Here is a 22911-nt window from a genome sequence, read left to right as displayed (position 1 = left end):
CCTTTATTTTAGGGCAAAATTGCAGAAATTTCCCTTATTTGGGGGCAAAAAATAGAAATTCCCCATACTTTGGGGCAAAAATGAAGAAATTTTTTTTTATGGCAAAAAGGTATGCTTTCCCCTTATTTTCGGGCAAAAAGGCAGAAATTCCCTGTATTTTGGAGCAAAATTGCAGAAATTCTGCTAATTGTGGGGCAAAAAGGCAGAAATTCCCTATATGTTGGGGCAAAGAGACCGAGATTCTCCTTATTTTTGGGAAAACCTCAGAAATTTCACTTAATTGGGGCAAAATTCCAGAAATTTCCCTTATTTTTGGGCAAAATTGCAGAAATTTCACTTATTTTGGGGCAAAATTGCAGAAATTTCACTTATTTCAGGGAAAAAAGGCAGAAATTTTTCTTATTTTGGGGCAAAAAGGCAGAAATTCCTAATATTTTGTGAAAAAAATGCAGAAATTCCCCTTATTTTGAGGTAAAAAGGCTGAAATTCCCCTTATTTTGGGGCAAAAAGGCAGAAATTTCCCTTATGTTGGGGCAAAATTGCAGAAATTTCACTTATTTCACGGTAATAAGTCAGAAATTTCCCTTATTTTGGGGCAAAAAAGACAGAAATTCCCTTTGTTTTGAGGGAAAAAGACAGAAATTCCACTTATTTAGAGGCAAAAAGGCAGAAATTCCTCTTTTTGTTGAGCAAAAATGAAGAAATTTCCCTTTTATATGGCAAAAAGGTATGCATTCCCCTTATTTTTGGGCAAAAAAGCAGATATTCCCTGTATTTTGGAGCAAAATGGCAGAAATTCCCCTTATTTTTGGGGCAAAAAGATGAAATCCCTAATTTTTGGCTAAAATTGAAGAAATTTCACTTGTGTCAGGACAAAAAGGCAGAAATTCCTAATATTTTTTGGCAAAAATGCAGAAATTCCCCTTATTTTGAGGTAAAAAGGCTGAAATTCCCCTTATTTGGGGGCAAAAAAACAGAAATTTCCCTTATGTTAAGGCAAAATTGCAGAAATTTCACTTCTTTCAGGTTAATAAGTCAGAAATTCCCCTTATTTTGGGGCAAAAAAGACAGAAATTCCCTTTGTTTTTGGGGAAAAAGACAGAAATTCCACTTATTTAGAGGCAAAAAGGCAGAAATTCCCCTTATTGTTGAGCAAAAATGAAGAAATTTCCCTTTTATATGGCAAAAAGGTATGCATTCCTCTTATTTTTGGGCAAAAAAGCAGAAATTCCTCGTATTTTGGAGCAAAATGGCAGAAATTCCCCTTATTTTGGGGCAAAAAGATGAAATCCCTAATTTTTGGCTAAAATTGAAGAAATTTCACTTATGTCAGGACAAAAAGGCAGAAATTCCACTTAATTTCGGGCATAAAGGCAGAAATGACCCGTATTTTGGAGCAAAATTGCAGAAATTACCCTAATATTGGTGCAAAAGGCAGAAATTCCCTTTATTTTGGGGCAAAAAGGCAGAAATTTCCCATATTTTGGTTCAAAAAGGCTGAAATTCCTCTTATTTTGAGGTTAAATGCTAAAATTCCCCATATTTTGGGGCAAAAGGCAGAAATTCCCTATATTTTGAACAAAAAAGCACAAATTTCCTTTATTTTCGGGCAAAATTGCAGAAATTTCATTTATTTCAGGGCAAAAAGTCAGAAATTCCCCTTATTTTGGGACAAAAAGCAGAAATTTCTTTTGTTATGGTACAAAATTGAAGAAATTTTCCTTATTTTGGAACAAAAACGCAGAAATTCCCAATATTTTGGGGCAAAAGGCAGAAATTCTTCTTATTTTGAGGTAAAATGCAGAAATTCCACTTATTTAGAGGTAAAATGCAGAAATTCCCCAAATATCGGGGAAAATGCAGAAATTCCCTATATTTTGGGCCTAAAGGTAGAAATTCCCTTTATTTTGAAGCAAAATTGCAGAAATTCTCAAAATTTTCTGGCAAAAAGGGAGAAATTTTCCTCATTTTGGGGCAAAAACACAGAAAATCTCCTTTTTTGGGATTAAAAGGTCAGAAATTCCCCTTATTTTGTGACAAAATTGCAGAAATTTCCTTTACATTGTGGCAAAATTGCAAATATTTCTCTTATTTTGGAAAAAAATTGCAGAAATTTCACTTATTTCAGAAAAAAGGCAGAAATTTTCTTATTTTGAAGCAAAAAGACAGAAATTTCTTTTATTTTGGTACAAAATTGCAAAATTTTTCTTATTTTGGGGCAAAAAGACAGAAATTCCCAATATTTTGGGGCAAAAATGCAGAAATTCCCCTTATTTTGAGGTAAATAGGCTGAAATTCCTATTATTTTCGGGCAAAAAGTCAGAAATTTCCCTTATTTTGTGGCAAAAAGACAGAAATTTCATTTATTTTTGGGGAAACCAGAAATTGCACTTATTTTGAGTCAAAAAGGCGGAAAATCCCCTTATTTTCGGGCAAAAATGAAGAAATTTCCCTTTTTATGGCAAAAAGCTATACATTCCTTTTATTTTCGGGCAAAAAGGCAGAAATTCCCTGTATTTTGGAGCAAAATTGGAGAAATTCCCCTAATTTTGTGGCAAAAAGTCAGAAATTCCCCTTATTTTGGCGTAAAACTGCAGAAATTTCACTTATTTCGCGGCAAAATGCAGAAATTCCCCTTATTTTCAGCGAAAACACAGAAAATCCTCGCATTTTGGAGGAAAATTGAAGAAATTCACCTAATTTTGGGTACAAAATACAGTAATTTTCTTTATTTTGGGGCAAAAAGGCAGAAATTCTCTTTATTTTGGGGCAAAAGGCAGAAATTCCCTTTATTTTAGGGCAAAATTGCAGAAATTTCCCTTATTTGGGGGCAAAAAACAGAAATTCCCCATACTTTGGGGCAAAAATGAAGAAATTTTTTTTTATGGCAAAAAGGTATGCATTCCCCTTATTTTCGGGCAAAAAGGCAGAAATTCCCTGTATTTTGGAGCAAAATTGCAGAAATTCCCCTAATTGTGGGGCAAAAAGGCAGAAATTCCCTATATGTTGGGGCAAAGAGACCGAGATTCTCCTTATTTTGGGGAAAACCTCAGAAATTTCACTTAATTGGGGCAAAATTCCAGAAATTTCCCTTATTTTTGGGCAAAATTGCAGAAATTTCACTTATTTTGGGGCAAAATTGCAGAAATTTCACTTATTTCAGGGAAAAAAGGCAGAAATTTTTCTTATTTTGGGGCAAAAAAGCAGAAATTCCTAATATTTTGTGGAAAAAATGCAGAAATTCCTTTTATTTTGAGGTAAAAAGGCTGAAATTCCCCTTATTTGGGGGCAAAAATGCAGAAATTTCCCTTATGTTGGGGCAAAATTGCAGAAATTTCACTTATTTCACGGTAATAAGTCAGAAATTCCCCTTATTTTGGGGCAAAAAAGACAGAAATTCCCTTTGTTTTGGGGGAAAAAGACAGAAATTCCACTTATTTAGAGGCAAAAAGGCAGAAATTCCTCTTTTTGTTGAGAAAAAATGAAGAAATTTCCCTTTTGTATGGCAAAAAGGTATGCATTCCCCTTATTTTCGGGCAAAAAAGCAGATATTCCCTGTATTTTGGAGCAAAATGGCAGAAATTCCCCTTATTTTGGGGCAAAAAGATGAAATCCCTAATTTTTGGCTAAAATTGAAGAAATTTCACTTATTTCAGGACAAAAAAGCAGAAATTCCACATAATTTCGGGCATAAAGGCAGAAATGACCCGTATTTTGGAGCAAAATTGCAGAAATTCCCCTAATATTGGTGCAAAATTCAGAAATTCCCTTTATTTTGGGGCAAAAAGGCAGAAATTTCCCATATTTTGGTTCAAAAAGGCTGAAATTCCCCTTATTTTGAGGTAAAATGCTGAAATTCCCCATATTTTGAGGCAAAAAGCAGAAATTCCCCTTATTTTGGGCAAAAAGGCACAAATTTCCCTTATTTTCGGGCAAAATTGCAGAAATTTCATTTATTTCAGGGCAAAAAGTCAGAAATTCCCCTTATTTTGGGGCAAAAAGCAGAAATTTCTTTTGTTATGTTACAAAATTGAAGAAATTTTCCTTATTTTGGAACAAAAAGGCAGAAATTCCCCATATTTTGGGGAAAAGGCAGAAATTCTTCTTATTTTGAGGTAAAATGCAGAAATTCCCTTTATTTAGAGGTAAAATGCAGAAATTCCCCAAATATTGGGGGAAAATGCAGAAATTCTCTATATTTTGGGGCTTAAAGGTAGAAAATCCCTTTATTTTTAAGCAAAATTGCAGAAATTCTCATAATTTTTGGGCAAAAAGGAAGAAATTCTTCTCATTTTGTGGCAAAAACACAGAAAATCTCCTTTTTTTGGGAGCAAAAAGTCAGAAATTCCCCTTATTTTGAAGAAAAATTGCAGAAATTTCCTTTACATTGGGGCAAAATTGCAAAAATTTCCCTTATTTTGGGGCAAAATTGCAGAAATTTCACTTATTTCAGAAAAAAGGCAGAAATTTTCTTATTTTGGGGCAAAAAGGTAGAAAGTCCTCATATTTTGGGGCAAAAAGGAAGAAATTCCCCTTATTTTGAGGTAAATAGGCTGAAATTCCCCTTATTTTCGGGAAAAAGTCAGAAATTCCCCTTATTTTGGGGCAAAAAGACAGAAATTTCATTTATTTTTGGGGAAAATGCAGAAATTGCACTTATTTTGAGTCAAAAAGGCGGAAAATCCCCTTATTTTTGGGCAAAAATGAAAAAAATTCCCTTTTTTATGACAAAAAGGTATACATTCCTATTATTTTCGGGCAAAAAGGCAGAAATTCCCCATATTTTGGAGCAAAATTGCAGAAATTTCCCTAATTTTGTGGCAAAAAGGCAGAAATTCCCTTTATTTTGGGGTAAAACTGCAGAAATTTCAATTATTTCGCGGCAAAATGCAGAAATTCCCCTTATTTTCAGTGAAAAAGGCAGAAAATCCCCGTATTTTGGAGCAAAATTGAAGAAATTCACCTAATTTTGGGGTAAAAAATACAGTAATTTTCTTTATTTTGAGGCAAAAAGGCAGAAATTCTCCTTATTTTGGGGCAAAAGGCAGAAATTCCCTTTATTTTAGGGCAAAATTGCAGAAATTTCCTTTATTTGTGGGCAAAAAACAGAAATTCCCCATACTTTGTGGCAAAAATGAAGAAATTTCCGTTTTTTATGGCAAAAAGTTATGCATTCCCCTTATTTTCGGGCAAAAAGGCAGAAATTCCCTGTATTTTGGAGCAAAATTGCAGAAATTCCCGTAATTGTGGGGCAAAAAGAGAGAAATTCCCTATATGTTGTGGCAAAGAGACCGAGATTCCTCTTATTTTGGGGAAAACCTCAGAAATTCCACTTAATTGGGGCAAAATTCCAGAAATTTCTCTTATTTTGGGGCAAAATTGCAGAAATTTCACTTATTTCAGAGAAAAAAGGCAGAAATTTTCCTTATTATGGGGCAAAAAGGCAGAAATTCCTAATATTTTTTTGCAAAAATGCAGAAATTCCCCTTATTTTGAGGTAAAAAGGCAGAAATTCCCCTTATTTGGGGGCAAAAAGCCAGAAATGTACCTTATGTTGGGGCAAAATTGCAGAAATTTCACTTATTTCAGGGTAATAAGTCAGAAATTCCCCTTATTTTGGGGCAAAAAAGACAGAAATTCCCTTTGTTTGGGGGAAAAAGACAGAAATTCCACTTATTTAGAGGCAAAAAGGCAGAAATTTACCTTATTGTTGAGCAAAAATGAAGAAATTTCCTTTTTTTATGGCAAAAAGGTATGCATTCCCCTTATTTTCGGGCAAAAAAGCAGAAATTCCCCGTATTTTGGAGCAAAATGGCAGAAATTCCCCTTATTTTGGGGCAAAAAGATGAAATCCCTAATTTTTGGCTAAAATTGAAGAAATTTCAATTATTTCAGGACAAAAACACAGAAATTCCACTTAATTTCGGGCATAAAGGCAGAAATGACCCGTATTTTGGAGCAAAATTGCAGAAATTCCCCTAATATTGGTGCAAAATGCAGAAATTCCCTTTATTTTGGGGCAAAAAGGCAGAAATTCTCCTTATTTTGGGCAAAAAGGAACAAATTTCCCTTATTTTCGGGCAAAATTGCAGAAATTTAATTTATTTCAGGGCAAAAAGTCAGAAATTCCCCTTATTTTGGGGCAAAAAGCAGAAATTTCTTTTGTTATGGTACAAAATTGAAGAAATTTTCCTTATTTTGGAACAAAAAGGCAGAAATTCCCTATATTTTGGGGCAAAAGGCAGAAATTCTTCTTATTTTGAGGTAAAATGCAGAAATTTCCCTTACTTAAAGGTAAAATGCAGAAATTCCCCAAATATTGGGGGAAAATGCAGAAATTCCTTATATTTTGGGGCTTAAAGGTAGAAATTCCCTTTATTTTGAAGCAAAATTGCAGAAATTCTCATAATTTTCGGGCAAAAAGGGAGAAATTCTCCTCATTTTGGGCAAAAACACAGAAAATCTCCTTTTTTTGGGAGCAAAAAGTCAGAAATTCCCCTTATTTTGGGGCAAAATTGCAGAAATTTCCTTTACATTGGGGCAAAATTGCAAAAATTTCCCTTATTTTGGGGCAAAATTGCAGAAATTTCACTTATTTCAGAAAAAAAGCAGAAATTTTTTTATTTTGGGGCAAAAAGACAGAAATTTATTTTGGTACAAAATTGCAAAATTTTTCTTATTTTGGGGCAAAAAGGCAGAAATTCCCCATATTTTGGGGCAAAAGGCAGTAATTTCCCTTATTTTGAGGTAAATAGGCTGAAATTCCCCTTATTTTCGGGCAAAAAGTCAGAAATTCTCCTTATTTTGGGGAAAAAAGACAGAAATTTCATTTATTTTTGGGGAAAAGGCAGAAATTGCACTTATTTTGAGTCAAAAAGGCGGAAAATCCCCTTATTTTCGGGCAAAAATGATTAAATTTCCCTTTTTTATGACAAAAAATTATACATTCCTTTTATTTTCGGGCAAAAAGGCAGAAATTCCCGTATTTTGGAGCAAAATTGCAGAAATTCCCCTAATTTTATGGCAAAAAGGCAGAAATTCCGCTTATTTTGGGGTAAAACTGCAGAAATTTCACTTATTTCGCGGCAAAATGCAGAAATTCCCCTTATTTTTAGCGAAAAAGGCAGAAAATCCCCATATTTTGGAGCAAAATTGCAGAAATTCACCTAATTTTGGGGTAAAAAATACAGTAATTTTCTTTATTTTGAGGCAAAAAGGCAGAAATTCTCCTTATTTTGGGGCAAAAGGCAGAAACTCCCTTTATTTTAGGGCAAAATTGCAAAAATTTCCCTTATTTGGGGGCAAAAAACAGAAATTCCCCATACTTTGGGGCAAAAATGAAGAAATTTCCCTCTTTTATGGCAAAAAGGTATGCATTCCCCTTATTTTCGGGCAAAAAGGCAGAAATTCCCTGTATTTTGAAGCAAAATTGCAGAAATTCCTCTAATTTAGGGGCAAAAAGGCAGAAATTCCCTATATGTTGGGGCAAAAAGACCGAGATTCTCTTTATTTTGGGGAAAACCTCAGAAATTCCACTTAATTGGGGCAAAATTCCAGAAATTTCTTTCATTTTGGGGCAAAATTGCAGAAATTTCACTTATTTTGGGGCAAAATTGCAGAAATTTCACTTATTTCAGGGAAAAAAGGCAGAAATTTTCCTTATTTTGGGGCAAAAAAGCAGAAATTCTTAATATTTTGTGGCAAAAATGCAGAAATTCCCATTTATTTTGAGCTAAAAAGGCTGAAATTCACCTTATTTGGGGGCAAAAAGGCAGAAATTCCCCATATTTTGGGGCAAAAAGGCAGATATTCCCCCTTTTTTTAGGTAAATAGGCTGAAATTTCCCTTATTTTTGGGCAAAAAGTCAGAAATTCCCATTACTTTGGGGCAAAAAGACAGAAATTTCTTTTATTTTTGGGGAAAAGGCAGAAATTGCACTTATTTTGAGTCAAAAAGGCAGAAAATTCCCTTATTTTTGGGAAAAATGAAGAAATTTCCCTTTTTTATGGCAAAAAGTAATACATTCTTTTGATTTTCAAGCCAAAACGCAGAAATTCCCCATATTTTGGAACAAAATTGCAGAAATTCCCCTAATTTTGTGGCCAAAAGTCAGAAAGTCCCCTTATTTTTGGGTAAAACTGCAGAAATTTCACTTATTTCACGGCAAAATGGCAGAAATTTCCCTTATTTTCGGAGAAAAAGGCAGAAAATCCCCGTATTTTGGAGCAAAATTGAGGAAATTCACCTAATTTTTGGGTAAAAATACAGTAATTTTCTTTATTTTGGGGCAAAAAGGTAGGAATTTTCCTTATTTTGGGGCAAAACGCAAAAAGTCCTTTTATTTAGGGCAGAAATTTCCCTTATTTAGGGCAAAATTGCAGTAATTTCACTTATTTTCAGGTAAAAAGGCTGAAATTTTCTTTATTTTGGGGCAAAAAAGGAGAAATTCCCCTTATTTTGGGGCAAAATTGCAGAAATTTTCCTTATTATGGGGCAAAAAGGCAAAAATTCCTAATATTTTGTGGCAAAAATGCAGAAATTCCCTTTATTTTGAGGTAAAAAGGCCTAAATTCCCCTTATTTGGGGGCAAAAAGTCAAAAATTTTCCTTATTTTGGGGTAAAATTGCAGAAATTTCACTTATTTCAGGGTAATAAGTCAGAAATTTTCCTTATTTTGGGGTAAAAAAGTCACAAATTCTTTTGTTATGGAAGAAAAAGACAGAAATTCCACTTATTTAGAGGCAAAAAGGCAGAAATTCCCCTTATTTTGGAGCAAAAATGAAGAAATTTCACTTTTTTATGAAAAAAGGTATGCATTTCCCTTATTTTCGGGCGAAAAGGCAGAAATTCCCCATATTTTGGAGCAAAATTGCAGAAATTCCCCTAATTGTGGGGCAAAAAGTGAGAAATTCCCTATATGTTGGGCAATAAGACAGAAATTCTCATTATTTTGTGGCAAAACTCAGAAATCCCACTTATTTTGGTGCAAAATTGCAGAAACTTCACTTATTTCAGGAAAAAAAGGCAGATATTTTCCTTATTTTGGGGCAAAAAGGCAGAAATTCCTAATATTTTGTGGCAAAAATGCAGAAATTCCCCTTATTTTGAGGTAAAAATGCTGAAATTCCCCTTATTTGGGTGTAAAAAGGCAGAAATTCCCCTTATTTTGGAGCAAAAATGAAGAAATTTCCCTTTTATATGGCAAAAAGTTATGCATTCTTTTTATTTTCAGACAAAAAGGCAGAAATTCCTTATATTTTGAGGCAAAAGGCAGAAATTCCCCTTATTTTGGGGCAAAAAGCCACAAATTTCCCTTATTTTTGGGCAAAATTGCAGAAATTTCATTTATTTCAGGGCAAAAAGTCAGAAATTCCCCTCATTTTGGTGCATAATGCAGAAATTTCTTTTATTATAATACAAAATTGAAGAAATTTTCCTTATTTTGAAACAAAAAGGCAGAAATTCCCCATATTTTGGGGCAAACGGCAGAAATTCTTCTTATTTTGAGGTAAAATGCAGAAATTTTTTTTATTTAGAGGTAAAATGCATAAATTTCCCAAATATTGGGGGAAAATGCAGAAATTCCCTTTATTTTGGGGCTAATAGGCAGAAATTCCCTGTATTTTGTAGCAAAATTGCAAAAATTCTCATAATTTTCGGGCAAAAAGGCAGAAATTCTCTTTATTTTGGGGCAAAAAGACAGAAAATCTCCTTTTTTCGGGAGCAAAAGTCAAAAATTCCCCTTATTTTGGGACAAAATTGCAGAAATTTCCTTTACATTGGGGCAAAATTGCAAAAATTTCCCTTATTTTAAGGCAAAATTGCAGAAATTTCACTTATTTCAGAAAAAAGGCAGAAATTTTCTGATTTTGGGGCCAAAAGTCAGAAATTTCTTTTATTTTGGTACAAAATTGCAGAAATTTTTCTTATTTTGGAGCAAAAAGGCAGAAATTCCCCATATTTTGGGGCAAAAAAAAGAAATTTCCCTTGTTTTGAGGTAAAAAGGCTGAAATTCCTTTTATTTTGGTGCAAAAAGTGAAATTCCCTTCATTTTGGGGCAAAAAGATAGAAATTTCGTTTATTTTTGGAAAAAAGGCAGAAATTGCACTTATTTTGAGTCAAAATGCGGAAGATCCCCTTATTAACGGGCAAAAATGAAGAAATTTCCCTTTGTTATGGCAAAAAGTTATACATACCTTTTATTTTTGGGCCAAAAGGAAGAAATTCCCCGTATTTTGGAGCAAAATTGCAGAAATTTCCTTAATTTTAGTCAAAAATGAAGAAAATCCCCTAATTTTGGGGTAAAACTGCAGAAATTTCACTTATTTCATGGCAAAATTGCAGAAATTTTCCTTATTTTCGGCGAAAATGGAGAAAATTCCAGTATTATGGAGCAGAATTGCAGAAATTCACCTAATTTTGGGGTAAAAAATACAGTAATTTTCTTTATTTAGGGGCAAAAAGGCAGAAATTCTCCTTATTTTGGGGCAAAAGGCAGAAATTCCTCTTATTTTAGGGCAAGATTAAAGAAATTTCCCTTATTTGGGGGCAAAAAACAGAAATTCCCCTTATTTTGGGGCAAAATTTCAGAAATTTCTATTATTATGGGGAAAAATTGGAGAAATTTCTCTTATTTTAGGGCAAAATTGCAGAAATTTCACTTATTTCAGAGAAAAAAGCAAAAATTTTTCATATTTTGGGGCAAAAAGGCAGAAATTCCCATTATTTTGGGGCAAAAAGACAGAAATTCACATTATTTTGGAGTAAAATTGCAGAAATTTCACATATTTCAGGGCAAAAAATAAGAAATTTACCTTATTTTGGGGCAAAATTGCAGAAATTTCACTTATTTCAGGGTTATAAGTCAGAAATTTTCCTTATTTTGGGGCAAAAAAGACAGAACTTCTCTTTGTTTTGGGAAAAAAAGACAGAAATTCCACTTATTTAGAGGCAAAAAGGCAGAAATTCCCCTTATTTTGGAGCAATAATGAAGAAATTTCCCTTTTTATGGAAAAAAAGTATGCATTCCACATATTTTCGGGCAAAAAGGCTGAAATTCCCTGTATTTTGGAGCAAAATTGCAGAAATTCCCATAATTGTGGGGCAAAAAGGCAGAAATTACCTATATGTTGGGGCAAAAAAAACAGAAATTCTCCTTATTTTGGGACAAAACTCAGAAATTCCGCTTATTTTGAGGCAAAATTCCAGAAATATCCCTTATTTTGAACCAAAATTGCAGAAATTTCACTTATTTTGGGGCAAAATTGCAGAAATTTCACTTATTTCAGAGCAAAAAAGCAAAAATTTTTCTTATTTTGGGGCAAAAACGAAGAAATTACCTGTATTTTGGGGCAAAAATCAGAAATTCCCCTTATTTTGGGGCAAAATTCCATGAATTTCCTTTATTTTGGGGAAAAATTGCAGAAATTTACCTTATTTTGGGGCAAAATTGCAGAAATTTCCCTTATTTGGGGCAAAATTGCAGTAATTTCACTTATTTTCAGGTAAAAAGGCTGAAATTTCCTTTATTTTAGGGCAAAAAATGAGAAATTCCCCTTATTTTGGAGCAAAATTGCAGACATTTTCCTTATTATGGGGCAAAAAGGCAGAAATTCTGTATATTTTGTGGCAAAAATGCAGAAATTCCCCTTATTTTGAGGTAAAAAGGCTGAAATTCCCCTTATTTGGGGGCAAAATGGCAGAAATTTATTTTATTTTGGGGCAAAATTGCAGAAATTTCATTTATTTCAGAGTAAGAAGTCAGAAATTCTCCTTATTTTGGGGCAAAAAAGCCAGAAATTCCTTTTGTTTTGGGGGAAAAAGACAGAAATTCCACATATTTAGAGGCACAAAGGCAGAAATTCCTCTTATTTTGGAGCAAAAATGAAGAAATTTAACTTTTATATGGCAAAAAGGTATGCATTCCTTTTATTTTAAGGCAAAAAAGCAGAAATTTCCCGTATTTTGGAGCAAAATTGCAGAAATTCACCTAATTGTGGGGCAAAAAGGCAGAAACTCCCTATATGATGGGGCAAAAAGACAGAAATTCTCCTTATTTTGGGGCAAAACTAAGAAATTCCACTTATTTTGGGGCAAAATTGCAGAAATTTCACTTATTTAAGGGAAAAAAGGCAGAAATTTTCCTTATTTTGGGGCAAAAGGCAGAAATTCCATAAATTTTGTGGCAAAAATGCAGAAATTCCCCTTATTTTGAGGTAAAAAGGCTGAAATTACCCTCATTTGGGGGCACAAAGGCAGAAATTTCCCTTATTTTGGGGCTAAATTGCAGAAATTTCACTTATTTCTGGGTAATAAGTCAGAAATTCCCCTTATTTTGGGGCAAAAACGTCAGAAATTTCCTATGTTTTGAGGGAAAAAGACAGAAATTCCACTTATTTAGAGGCAAAATGCAGAAATTCCCCTTTTTTTCAAGCAAAAAAAAAGAAATATCACTTTTTTATGGCAAAAAGTTATGCATTCCTCTTATTTTCAGGCAAAAAGGCAGAAATTCCCCGTATATTGGAGCAAAATTGCAGAAATTCCCATAATTTTGGGGCAAAAGTTAGAAATTCTCTATATTTTGGAGCAAAAATCAGAAATTCGCCTTATTTTGGGGCAAAATTCTAGAAATTTCCTCTATTTTGGGGCAAAATTGCAGAAATTTACCTCATTTTAGGGCAAAATTGCAGAAATTTCCTTTATTTGGGGCATAATTGCAGTAATTTCACTTATTTTCAGGTAAAAAGATTGAAATTTCCTTTATTTTGGGGCAAAAAAGGAGAAATTCCCCTTATTTTCGGGTAAAAATGCAGATTTTCCGTAAATTTTGTGGCAAAAATGCAGAAATTTCCTTTATTTTGAGGTAAAAAGGTTGATATTCCCCTTATTTGGGGGCAAAAAGGCAGGAATTTCCCTTATTTTGGTGCAAAATTGCAGAAATTTTACTTATTTCAGGGTAATAAGTCAGAAATTTCCTATTTTTTGGGGCAAAAATGACAGAAATTCCCTTTGTTTTGGGGGAAAAAGACAGAAATTCCACTTATTTAGAGGCAAAAACAGAAATTCCCTTTATTTTGGAACAAAAATCAAGAAATTTCCCTTTTATATGGCAAAAAGGTATGCATTCCCCTTATTTTAGGGCAAAAAGGCAGAAATTCCCCGTATTTTGGAGCAAAATTGCAGAAATTCCCCTAATTGTGGGACAAAAAGCCAGAAATTCGCTATATTTTGGGGTAAAAAGACAGAAATTCTTCTTATTTTGGGGCAAAACTCAGAAATTCCACTTATTTTGGGGCAAAATTGCAGAAATTTCACTTATTTCAGGGAAAAAAGGCAGAAATTTTCCTTATTTTGGGGCAAAAAGGCAGAAATTTCTAATATTTTGTGGCAAAAATTCAGAAATTTTTCTTATTTTGAGGTGAAAAGGCTGAAATTCCCCTTATTTGGGGGTAAAAAAGCAGAAATTTCCCTTATTTTGGGGCAAAATTGCAGAAATTTCACTTATTTCAGGGTAATAAGTCAGAAATTCTCCTTATTTTGGAACAAAAAAGACAGAAATTCCCTTTGCTTTGGGGGAAAAAGACAGAAAATACACTTATTTAGAGGCAAAAAAGATGAAATTCCTCTTATTTTGGAGCAAAAATGAAGAACTTTCACTTTTTTATGGCAAAAAGGTATGCCTTCCCCTTATTTTCGGGCAAAAACGCAGAAATTTCCCGTATTTTGGAGCAAAATTGCAGAAATTCCCGTAATTTTGGGGCAAAAGGCAGAAATTCCCTTTATTTTGGGTCAAAAATCAGAAATTCCCCTTATTTTGGGGCAAAATTCCAGAAAATTTTTTTATTTTGGAGCAAAATTGCAGGAATTTACTTTATGTTGGGGCAAAATTGCAGAAATTTCTCTTATTTGGGGCAAAATTGCAGAAATTTCACTTATTTTCAGGTAAAAAGGCTAAAATTTCTTTTATTTTGGGGTAAAAAGGGAGAAATTCCCCTTATTTTGTGGCAAAAGTACAGAAATTTCACTTTTTTATGGCAAAAAGTTATGCATTCCCCTTATTTTCGGGTAAAAAGGCAGAAATTTCCCATATTTTAGAGCAAAATTGCAGAAATTCTCTTAATTGTGAAGCAAAAATGCAGAAATTTCCTATATGTTGGGGCAAAAAGACAGAAATTTTCCTTATTTTGGGGCAAAACTCAGAAATTCCACTTATTTTGTGGCAAAATTGCAGAAATTTCACTTATTTCAGGGAAAAAAGGCAGAAATTTTCCTTATTTTGAGGTAAAAAGGAAGAAATTCTTAACATTTTGTCGCAAAAATGCATAAATTCACCTGATTTTGAGGTAAAAAGGCTGAAATTCCCCTTATTTGGGGGCAAAAAGGCAGAAATTTCCCGTATTTTGGGGCAAAATTGCAGAAATTTCACTTATTTCAGGGTAATAAGTCAGAAATTCCCCTTATTTTAAGGAAAAAAGACAGAAATTCTATTTGTTTTGAGGTAAAAACACAGAAATTCCACTTATTTAGAGGCAAAAAGGCAGAAATTCCCCTTATTTTGGAGCAAAAATGAAGAAATTTCCCTTTTATATGGCAAAAAGGTATGCATTCCCTCATTTTCGGGCAAAAAGGCAGAAATTCCCCGTATTTTGGACCAAAATTGCAGAAATTCCCCTAATTTGGAAGCAAAAGGCAGAAATTCCCTTTATTTTGGGGCAAATATCAGAAATTCCCCTTATTTTGAAGCAAAATTCCAGAAATTTTCTTTATTTTGGGGCAAAATTGCAGGAATTTACCTTATTTTGGGGCAAAATTGCCGAAATTTTTTTTATTTGGGGCAAAATTGCAGAAATTTCACTTATTTTCATGTAAAAAGGCTGAAATTTCCTTTATTTTGAGGCAAAAAGGGAGAAATTCCCCTTATTTTGGGTAAAATTCCTGAAATTTTTTTTTATTTTGGGGCAAAAAAGGCAGAAATTCTGTTTATTTTGTGGCAAAAAAGCAGAAAGTTCTCTTATTTTGAGGTAATAAGTTTGAAATTCCCCTTTTTTTGGGGAAAAAATCAGATATTCCCCTTATTTTGGGGTAAAATTGCAGAAATTTCAAATATTTCAGGGCAAAATGGCAGAAATTCCCCTTATTTTAAGGCAAAAGAATGAAATCCCTAATTTTTGGCTAAAATTGAAGAAATTTCACTTATTTTGGGACAAAAAGGCAGAAATTCCAATTAATTTCGGGCAAAAAAGCAGAAATGACCCGTATTTTGGAGCAAAATTGCAGAAATTCCTCTAATATTGGTGCAAAAATGCAAAAATTCCCTTTATTTTGGGGCAAAAAGGCAGAAATTCTCCATATTTTGGTGCAAAAATCAGAAATTTCCCTTATTTTGAGGTAAAATGCTGAAAGTTCCCATATTTTGGGGCAAAAGGCAGAAATTTCCCTTATTTTGCGGCAAATTTTCAGAAATTTCACTTATTTCAGGGTAATAAGTCAGAAATTTTCCTTATTTTGGGGCAGAAAAGACAGAAATTCCACTTATTTAGAGGCAAAATGGCAGAAATTCCCCTTATTTTGGAGCAAACATGAAGAAATTTCCCTTTTATATGGCAAAAAGGCATGCATTCCCCTTATTTTCGGGCAAAAAGGCAGAAATTCCCCGTATTTTTGAGCAAAATTGCAGAAATTCTCCTAATTGTGGGGCAAAAAGCAGAAATTCCCTATATGTTGGGGCAAAAAGACAGAAATTCTTCTTATTTTGGATAAAACTCAGAAATTCCACTTATTTTGGGGCAAAATTGCAGAAATTTCACCTATTTCAGGGAAAAAAGGCAGAAATTTTCCTTATTTTGGGGCAAAAAGGCAGAAATTCCTAATATTTTGTGGCAAAAATGCAGAAATTCCCCTTATTTTGAGGTAAAAAGGCTGAAATTCCCCTTATTTGGGGGCAAAAAGGCAGAAATTTTCCTTATTTTGGGGCAAAATTGCAGAAATTTCACTTATTTCAGGGTAATAAGTCAGAAATTCCCCTTATTTTTGGGCAAAAAAGTCAGAAATTCCCTTTGTTTTGGGGGAAAAAGACAGAAATTTCAAATATTTAGAGGCAAAAATGCAGAAATTCCCTCTTATTTTGGAGCAAAAGTGAAGAAATTTCCCTTTTTTATGGCAAAAATTTATGCATTCCCCTTATTTTTGGGCAAAAAGGCAGAAATTCCCCGTATTTTGGAGCAAAATTGCATAAATTCTCCTAATTTTGGGGCAAAAGGCAGAAAATTCCCTTTATTTTGGGGCAAAAATCAGAAATTCCTTTTATTTTGGGGAAAATTCCAGAAATTTCCTTTATTTTGGGGCAAAATTGCAGAAATTTACCTTATTTTGGGGCAAAATTGCAGAAATTTCCCTTATTTGGGGCAAAATTGCAGTAATTTCACTTATTTTCAGGTAAAAAAGCTGAAATTTCCTTTATTTTGGGGCAAAAAAGGAGAAATTCCCCTTATTTTGGGGCAAAATTGCAGAAATTTTTTTATTATGGGGCAAAAAGGCAGAAATTCCTAATATTTTGTGGCAAAAATGCAGAAATTCCCCTTATTTTGAGGTAAAAAGGCTGAAATTCCCCTTATTTGGGGGCAAAAAGGCAGAAATTTTCCTTATTTTGGGGCAAAATTGCAGAAATTTCACTTATTTCAGGGTAATAGGTCAGAAATTCCTTTTATTTTTGGGCAAAAAAGTCAGAAATTCCCTTTGTTTTGGGGGAAAAAGACAGAAATTCCAAATATTTAGAGGCAAAAATGCAGAAATTCCCCTTATTTTGGAGCAAAATTGCAGAAATTTCCCTTTTTTATGGCAAAAAATTTTGCATTCCCCTTAATTTTGAGCAAAAAGGCAGAAATTCCCCGTATTTTGGAGCAAAATTGCAGAAATTCTCCTAATTTTGGGGCAAAAGGCAGAAATTCCCTTTATTTTGGGGCAAAAATCAGAAATTCCTTTTATTTTGTGGAAAATTCCAGAAATTTCCTTTATTTTGGGGCAAAATTGCAGAAATTTACCTTATTTTGGGGCAAAATTGCAGAAATTTCCCTTATTTGGGGCAAAATTGCAGTAATTTCACTTATTTTCAGGTAAAAAAGCTTAAATTTCCTTTATTTTGGGGTAAAAAAGGAGAAATTCCCCTTATTTGGGGGCAAAATTGCAGAAATTTTCTTATTGTGGGGCAAAAAGGCAGAAATTCCTAATATTTTGTGGCAAAAATGCAGAAATTCCCCTTATTTTGAGGTAAAAAGGCTGAAATTCCCCTTATTTGGGGGCAAAAAGGCAGAAATTTTCCTTATTTTGGGGCAAAATTGCAGAAATTTCACTTATTAAAGGGGAATAAGTCAGAAATTCCTCTTATTTTGGGGAAAAAAGACAGAAATTCTTTTTTTGGATGGGAAAAAGACAGAAATTCCAATTATTTAGAGGCAAAAAGCCAGAAGTTCCCCGTATTTTGGAGCAAAATTGCAGAAATTCTCCTAATTTGGGGGCAAAAGTCAGAAATTCCCTTTATTTTGGGGCAAAAATCAGAAATTCCCCTTATTTTGGGGCAAAATTCCAGAAATTTTCTTTATTTTGGGGCAAAATTGCAGAAATTTACCTTTTTTTGGGGGCAAAATTGCGGAAATTTCTCTTATTTGGGGCAAAATTGCAGAAATTTCACTTATTTTCAAGTAAAAAGGCTGAAATTTTCTTTTATTTTGGAGCAAAAAGGGAGAAATTCTCCTTATTTTGGATCAAAATTGCAGAAATTTTTCTTATTTTGGGGCAAAAAGTCAGAAATAACGTATATTTTGTGGCAAAGATGCAGAAATTCCCTGAATTTTGGAGCAAAATTGCAGAAATTCTCATAATTTTGGGGCAAAAGGTAGAAATTTCCTATATTTTGGGGCAAAAATCAGAAATTCCACTTCTTTTGGGGCAAAATTCCAGAAATTTCCTTTATTTTGGGGCAAAATTGCAGAAATTTACCTAATTTTGGGGACAAATTACAGAAATTTCCTTTATTTGGGGCAAAATTGCAGTAATTTCACATATTTTCAGGTAAAAAGGCTAAAATTTCCCTTATTTGGGAGCAAAAAAGGAGAAATTCCCCTTATTTTGGGGCAAAAAGGCAGAAATTCCGTAAATTTTGTGGCAAAAATACAGAAATTCCCTTTATTTTGAGGTAAAAGTTGAAATTTCCCTTATTTGGGGGCAAAAAGGCAGAAATTTCCATTATTTTGGTGCAAAATTGCAGTAATTTTACTTATTTCAGGGAAATAAGTCAGAAATTCCCTTTTTTTGGGAACAAAAAAGACAGAAATTCACTTTGTTTTGCGGGAAAAATACAGAAATTCCACTTATTTAGAGGCAAAAACAGAAATTCCCATTATTTTGGAGCAAAAATGAAGAAATTTCCCTTTTATATGGCAAAAAGGTATGCATTCCCCTTATTTTTGGGCAAAAAGGCAGAAATTCCCCGTATTTTGGAGCAAAATAGCATAAATTCTCCTAATTTTGGGGCAAAAGGCAGAAATTCCCTTTATTTTGGGGCAAAAATCAGAAATTCCTTTTATTTTGGGGAAAATTCCAGAAATTTCCTTTATTTTGGGGCAAAATTGCAGAAATTTACCTTATTTTGGGGCAAAATTGCAGAAATTTCCCTTATTTTGGGCAAAATTGCAGTAATTTCACTTATTTTCAGGTAAAAAAGCTTAAATTTCCTTTATTTTAGGGCAAAAAAGAAGAAATTCCCCTTATTTGGGGGCAAAATTGCAGAAATTTTCTTATTATGGGGCAAAAAGGCAGAAATTCCGTATATTTTGTGGCAAAAATGCAGAAATTCCCCTTATTTTGAGGTAAAAAGGCTGAAATTCCCCTTATTTGGGGGCAAAAAGGCAGAAATTTCCCTTATTTTGGGGCAAAATTGCAGAAATTTCACTTATTAAAGGGTAATAAGTCAGAAATTCCCCTTATTTTGGGGAAAAAAGACAGAAATTCTTTTTTTGAGGGGAAAAAGACAGAAATTCCACTTATTTAGAGGCAAAAAGGCAGAAGTTCCCCGTATTTTGGAGCAAAATTGCAGAAATTCTCCTAATTTTGGGGCAAAAGGCAGAAATTCCCTTTATTTTGGGGAAAAATCAGAAATTCCCCTTATTTTGGAGCAAAATTCCAGAAATTTTCGTTATATTGGGGCAAAATTGCAGAAATTTCGCATATTTTCAGGTAAAAATCTGAATTTTCCTTTATTTTGGGGCAAAAAGGAAGAAATTCCCCTTATTTTGGGTCAAAATTGCAGAAATTTCACTTATTTCAGGGTAATAAGTCAGAAATTCCCCTTATTTTTGGGCAAAAAAGTCAGAAATTTCCTTTGTTTTGGGGGAAAAAGACAGAAATTTCAAATATTTAGAGGCAAAAATGCAGAAATTCCCTCTTATTTTGGAGCAAAAGTGAAGATATTTCCCTTTTTTATGGCAAAAAGTTATGCATTCCCCTTATTTTTGGGCAAAAAAGCAGAAATTCCCCGTATTTTGGAGCAAAATTGTAGAAATTCTCCTAATTTTGGGGCAAAAGGCAGAAATTCCCTTTATTTTGGGGCAAAAATCAGAAATTCCTTTTATTTTGGGGAAAATTCCAGAAATTTCCTTTATTTTGGGGCAAAATTGCAGAAATTTACCTTATTTTGGGGCAAAATTGCAGAAATTTCCCTTATTTGGGGCAAAATTGCAGTAATTTCACTTATTTTCAGGTAAAAAAGCTTAAATTTCCTTTATTTTGGGGCAAAAAAGGAGAAATTCCCCTTATTTGGGGGCAAAATTGCAGAAATTTTCTTATTGTGGGGCAAAAAGGCAGAAATTCCGTATATTTTGTGGCAAAAATGCAGAAATTCCCCTTATTATGAGGTAAAAAGGCTGAAATTCCCCTTATTTGGGGGCAAAAAGGCAGAAATTTCCCTTATTTTGGGGCAAAATTGCAGAAATTTCACTTATTAAAGGGGAATAAGTCAGAAATTCCTCTTATTTTGGGGAAAAAAGACAGAAATTCTTTTTTTGGATGGGAAAAAGACAGAAATTCCACTTATTTAGAGGCAAGAAGGCAGAAGTTCCCCGTATTTTGGAGCAAAATTGCAGAAATTCTCCTAATTTGGGGGCAAAAGTCAGAAATTCCCTTTATTTTGGGGCAAAAATCAGAAATTCCCCTTATTTTGGGGCAAAATTCCAGAAATTTTCTTTATTTTGGGGCAAAATTGCAGAAATTTACCTTTTTTGGGGGCAAAATTGCAGAAATTTCTCTTATTTGGGGCAAAATTGCAGAAATTTCACTTATTTTCAAGTAAAAAGGCTGAAATTTTCTTTTATTTTGGAGCAAAAAGGGAGAAATTCTCCTTATTTTGGATCAAAATTGCAGAAATTTTTCTTATTTTGGGGCAAAAAGTCAGAAATAACGTATATTTTGTGGCAAAAATGCAGAAATTCCCTGTATTTTGGAGCAAAATTGCAGAAATTCTCATAATTTTGGGGCAAAAGGTAGAAATTTCCTATATTTTGGGGCAAAAATCAGAAATTCCACTTCTTTTGGGGCAAAATTCCAGAAATTTCCTTTATTTTGGGGCAAAATTGCAGAAATTTACCTAATTTTGGGGACAAATTACAGAAATTTCCTTTATTTGGGGCAAAATTGCAGTAATTTCACATATTTTCAGGTAAAAAGGCTAAAATTTCCCTTATTTGGGAGCAAAAAAGGAGAAATTCCCCTTATTTTGGGGCAAAAAGGCAGAAATTCCGTAAATTTTGTGGCAAAAATACAGAAATTCCCTTTATTTTGAGGTAAAAGTTGAAATTTCCCTTATTTGGGGGCAAAAAGGCAGAAATTTCCATTATTTTGGTGCAAAATTGCAGTAATTTTACTTATTTCAGGGAAATAAGTCAGAAATTCCCTTTTTTTGGGAACAAAAAAAGACAGAAATTCACTTTGTTTTGGGGGAAAAATACAGAAATTCCACTTATTTAGAGGCAAAAACAGAAATTCCCATTATTTTGGAGCAAAAATGAAGAAATTTCCCTTTTATATGGCAAAAAGGTATGCATTCCCCTTATTTTTGGGCAAAAAGGCAGAAATTCCCCGTATTTTGGAGCAAAATTGCATAAATTCTCCTAATTTTGGGGCAAAAGGCAGAAATTCCCTTTATTTTGGGGCAAAAATCAGAAATTCCTTTTATTTTGGGGAAAATTCCAGAAATTTCCTTTATTTTGGGGCAAAATTGCAGAAATTTACCTTATTTTGGGGCAAAATTGCAGAAATTTCCCTTATTTTGGGCAAAATTGCAGTAATTTCACTTATTTTCAGGTAAAAAAGCTTAAATTTCCTTTATTTTAGGGCAAAAAAGAAGAAATTCCCCTTATTTGGGGGCAAAATTGCAGAAATTTTCTTATTATGGGGCAAAAAGGCAGAAATTCCGTATATTTTGTGGCAAAAATGCAGAAATTCCCCTTATTTTAGGTAAAAAGGCTGAAATTCCCCTTATTTGGGGGCAAAAAGGCAGAAATTTCCCTTATTTTGGGGCAAAATTGCAGAAATTTCACTTATTAAAGGGTAATAAGTCAGAAATTCCCCTTATTTTGGGGAAAAAAGACAGAAATTCTTTTTTGGGGGGGAAAAAGACAGAAATTCCACTTATTTAAAGGCAAAAAGGCAGAAGTTCCCCGTATTTTGGAGCAAAATTGCAGAAATTCTCCTAATTTTGGGGCAAAAGGCAGAAATTCCCTTTATTTTGGGGCAAAAATCAGAAATTCCCCTTATTTTGGGGCAAAATTCCAGAAATTTTCGTTATATTGGGGCAAAATTGCAGAAATTTCGCATATTTTCATGTAAAAATCTGAATTTTCCTTTATTTTGGGGCAAAAAGGAAGAAATTCCCCTTATTTTGGGTCAAAATTGCAGAAATTTCACTTATTTCAGGGTAATAAGTCAGAAATTCCCCTTATTTTTGGGCAAAAAAGTCAGAAATTTCCTTTGTTTTGGGGGAAAAAGACAGAAATTTCAAATATTTAGAGGCAAAAATGCAGAAATTCCCTCTTATTTTGGAGCAAAAGTGAAGAAATTTCCCTTTTTTATGGCAAAAAGTTATGCATTCCCCTTATTTTTGGGCAAAAAGGCAGAAATTCCCCGTATTTTGGAGCAAAATTGTAGAAATTCTCCTAATTTTGGGGCAAAAGGCAGAAATTCCCTTTATTTTGGGGCAAAAATCAGAAATTCCTATTATTTTGGGGAAAATTCCAGAAATTTCCTTTATTTTGGGGCAAAATTGCAGAAATTTACCTTATTTTGGGGCAAAATTGCAGAAATTTCCCTTATTTGGGGCAAAATTGCAGTAATTTCACTTATTTTCAGGAAAAAAGCTGAAATTTCCTTTATTTTGGGGCAAAAAAAGGAGAAATTCCCCCTATTTGGGGGCAAAATTGCAGAAATTTTCTTATTATGGGGCAAAAAGGCAGAAATTCCTAATATTTTGTGGCAAAAATGCAGAAATTCCCCTTATTTTGAGGTAAAAAGGCTGAAATTCCCCTTATTTGGGGGCAAAAAGGCAGAAATTTTCCTTATTTTGGGGCAAAATTGCAGAAATTTCACTTATTTCAGGGTAATAGGTCAGAAATTCCTTTTATTTTTGGGCAAAAAAGTCAGAAATTCCCTTTGTTTTGGGGGAAAAAGACAGAAATTCCAAATATTTAGAGGCAAAAATGCAGAAATTCCCCTTATTTTGGAGCAAAATTGCAGAAATTTCCCTTTTTTATGGCAAAAAGTTTTGCATTCCCCTTAATTTTGGGCAAAAAGGCAGAAATTCCCCGAATTTTGGAGCAAAATTGCAGAAATTCTCCTAATTTTGGGGCAAAAGGCAGAAATTCCCTT

The sequence above is a fragment of the Micromys minutus genome (assembly GCF_963924665.1).
Source record: "Micromys minutus genome assembly, contig: SCAFFOLD_43, whole genome shotgun sequence".
Classification (NCBI taxonomy): Eukaryota; Metazoa; Chordata; class Mammalia; order Rodentia; family Muridae; genus Micromys; species Micromys minutus.
This window is presented reverse-complemented; position numbering follows the sequence as displayed.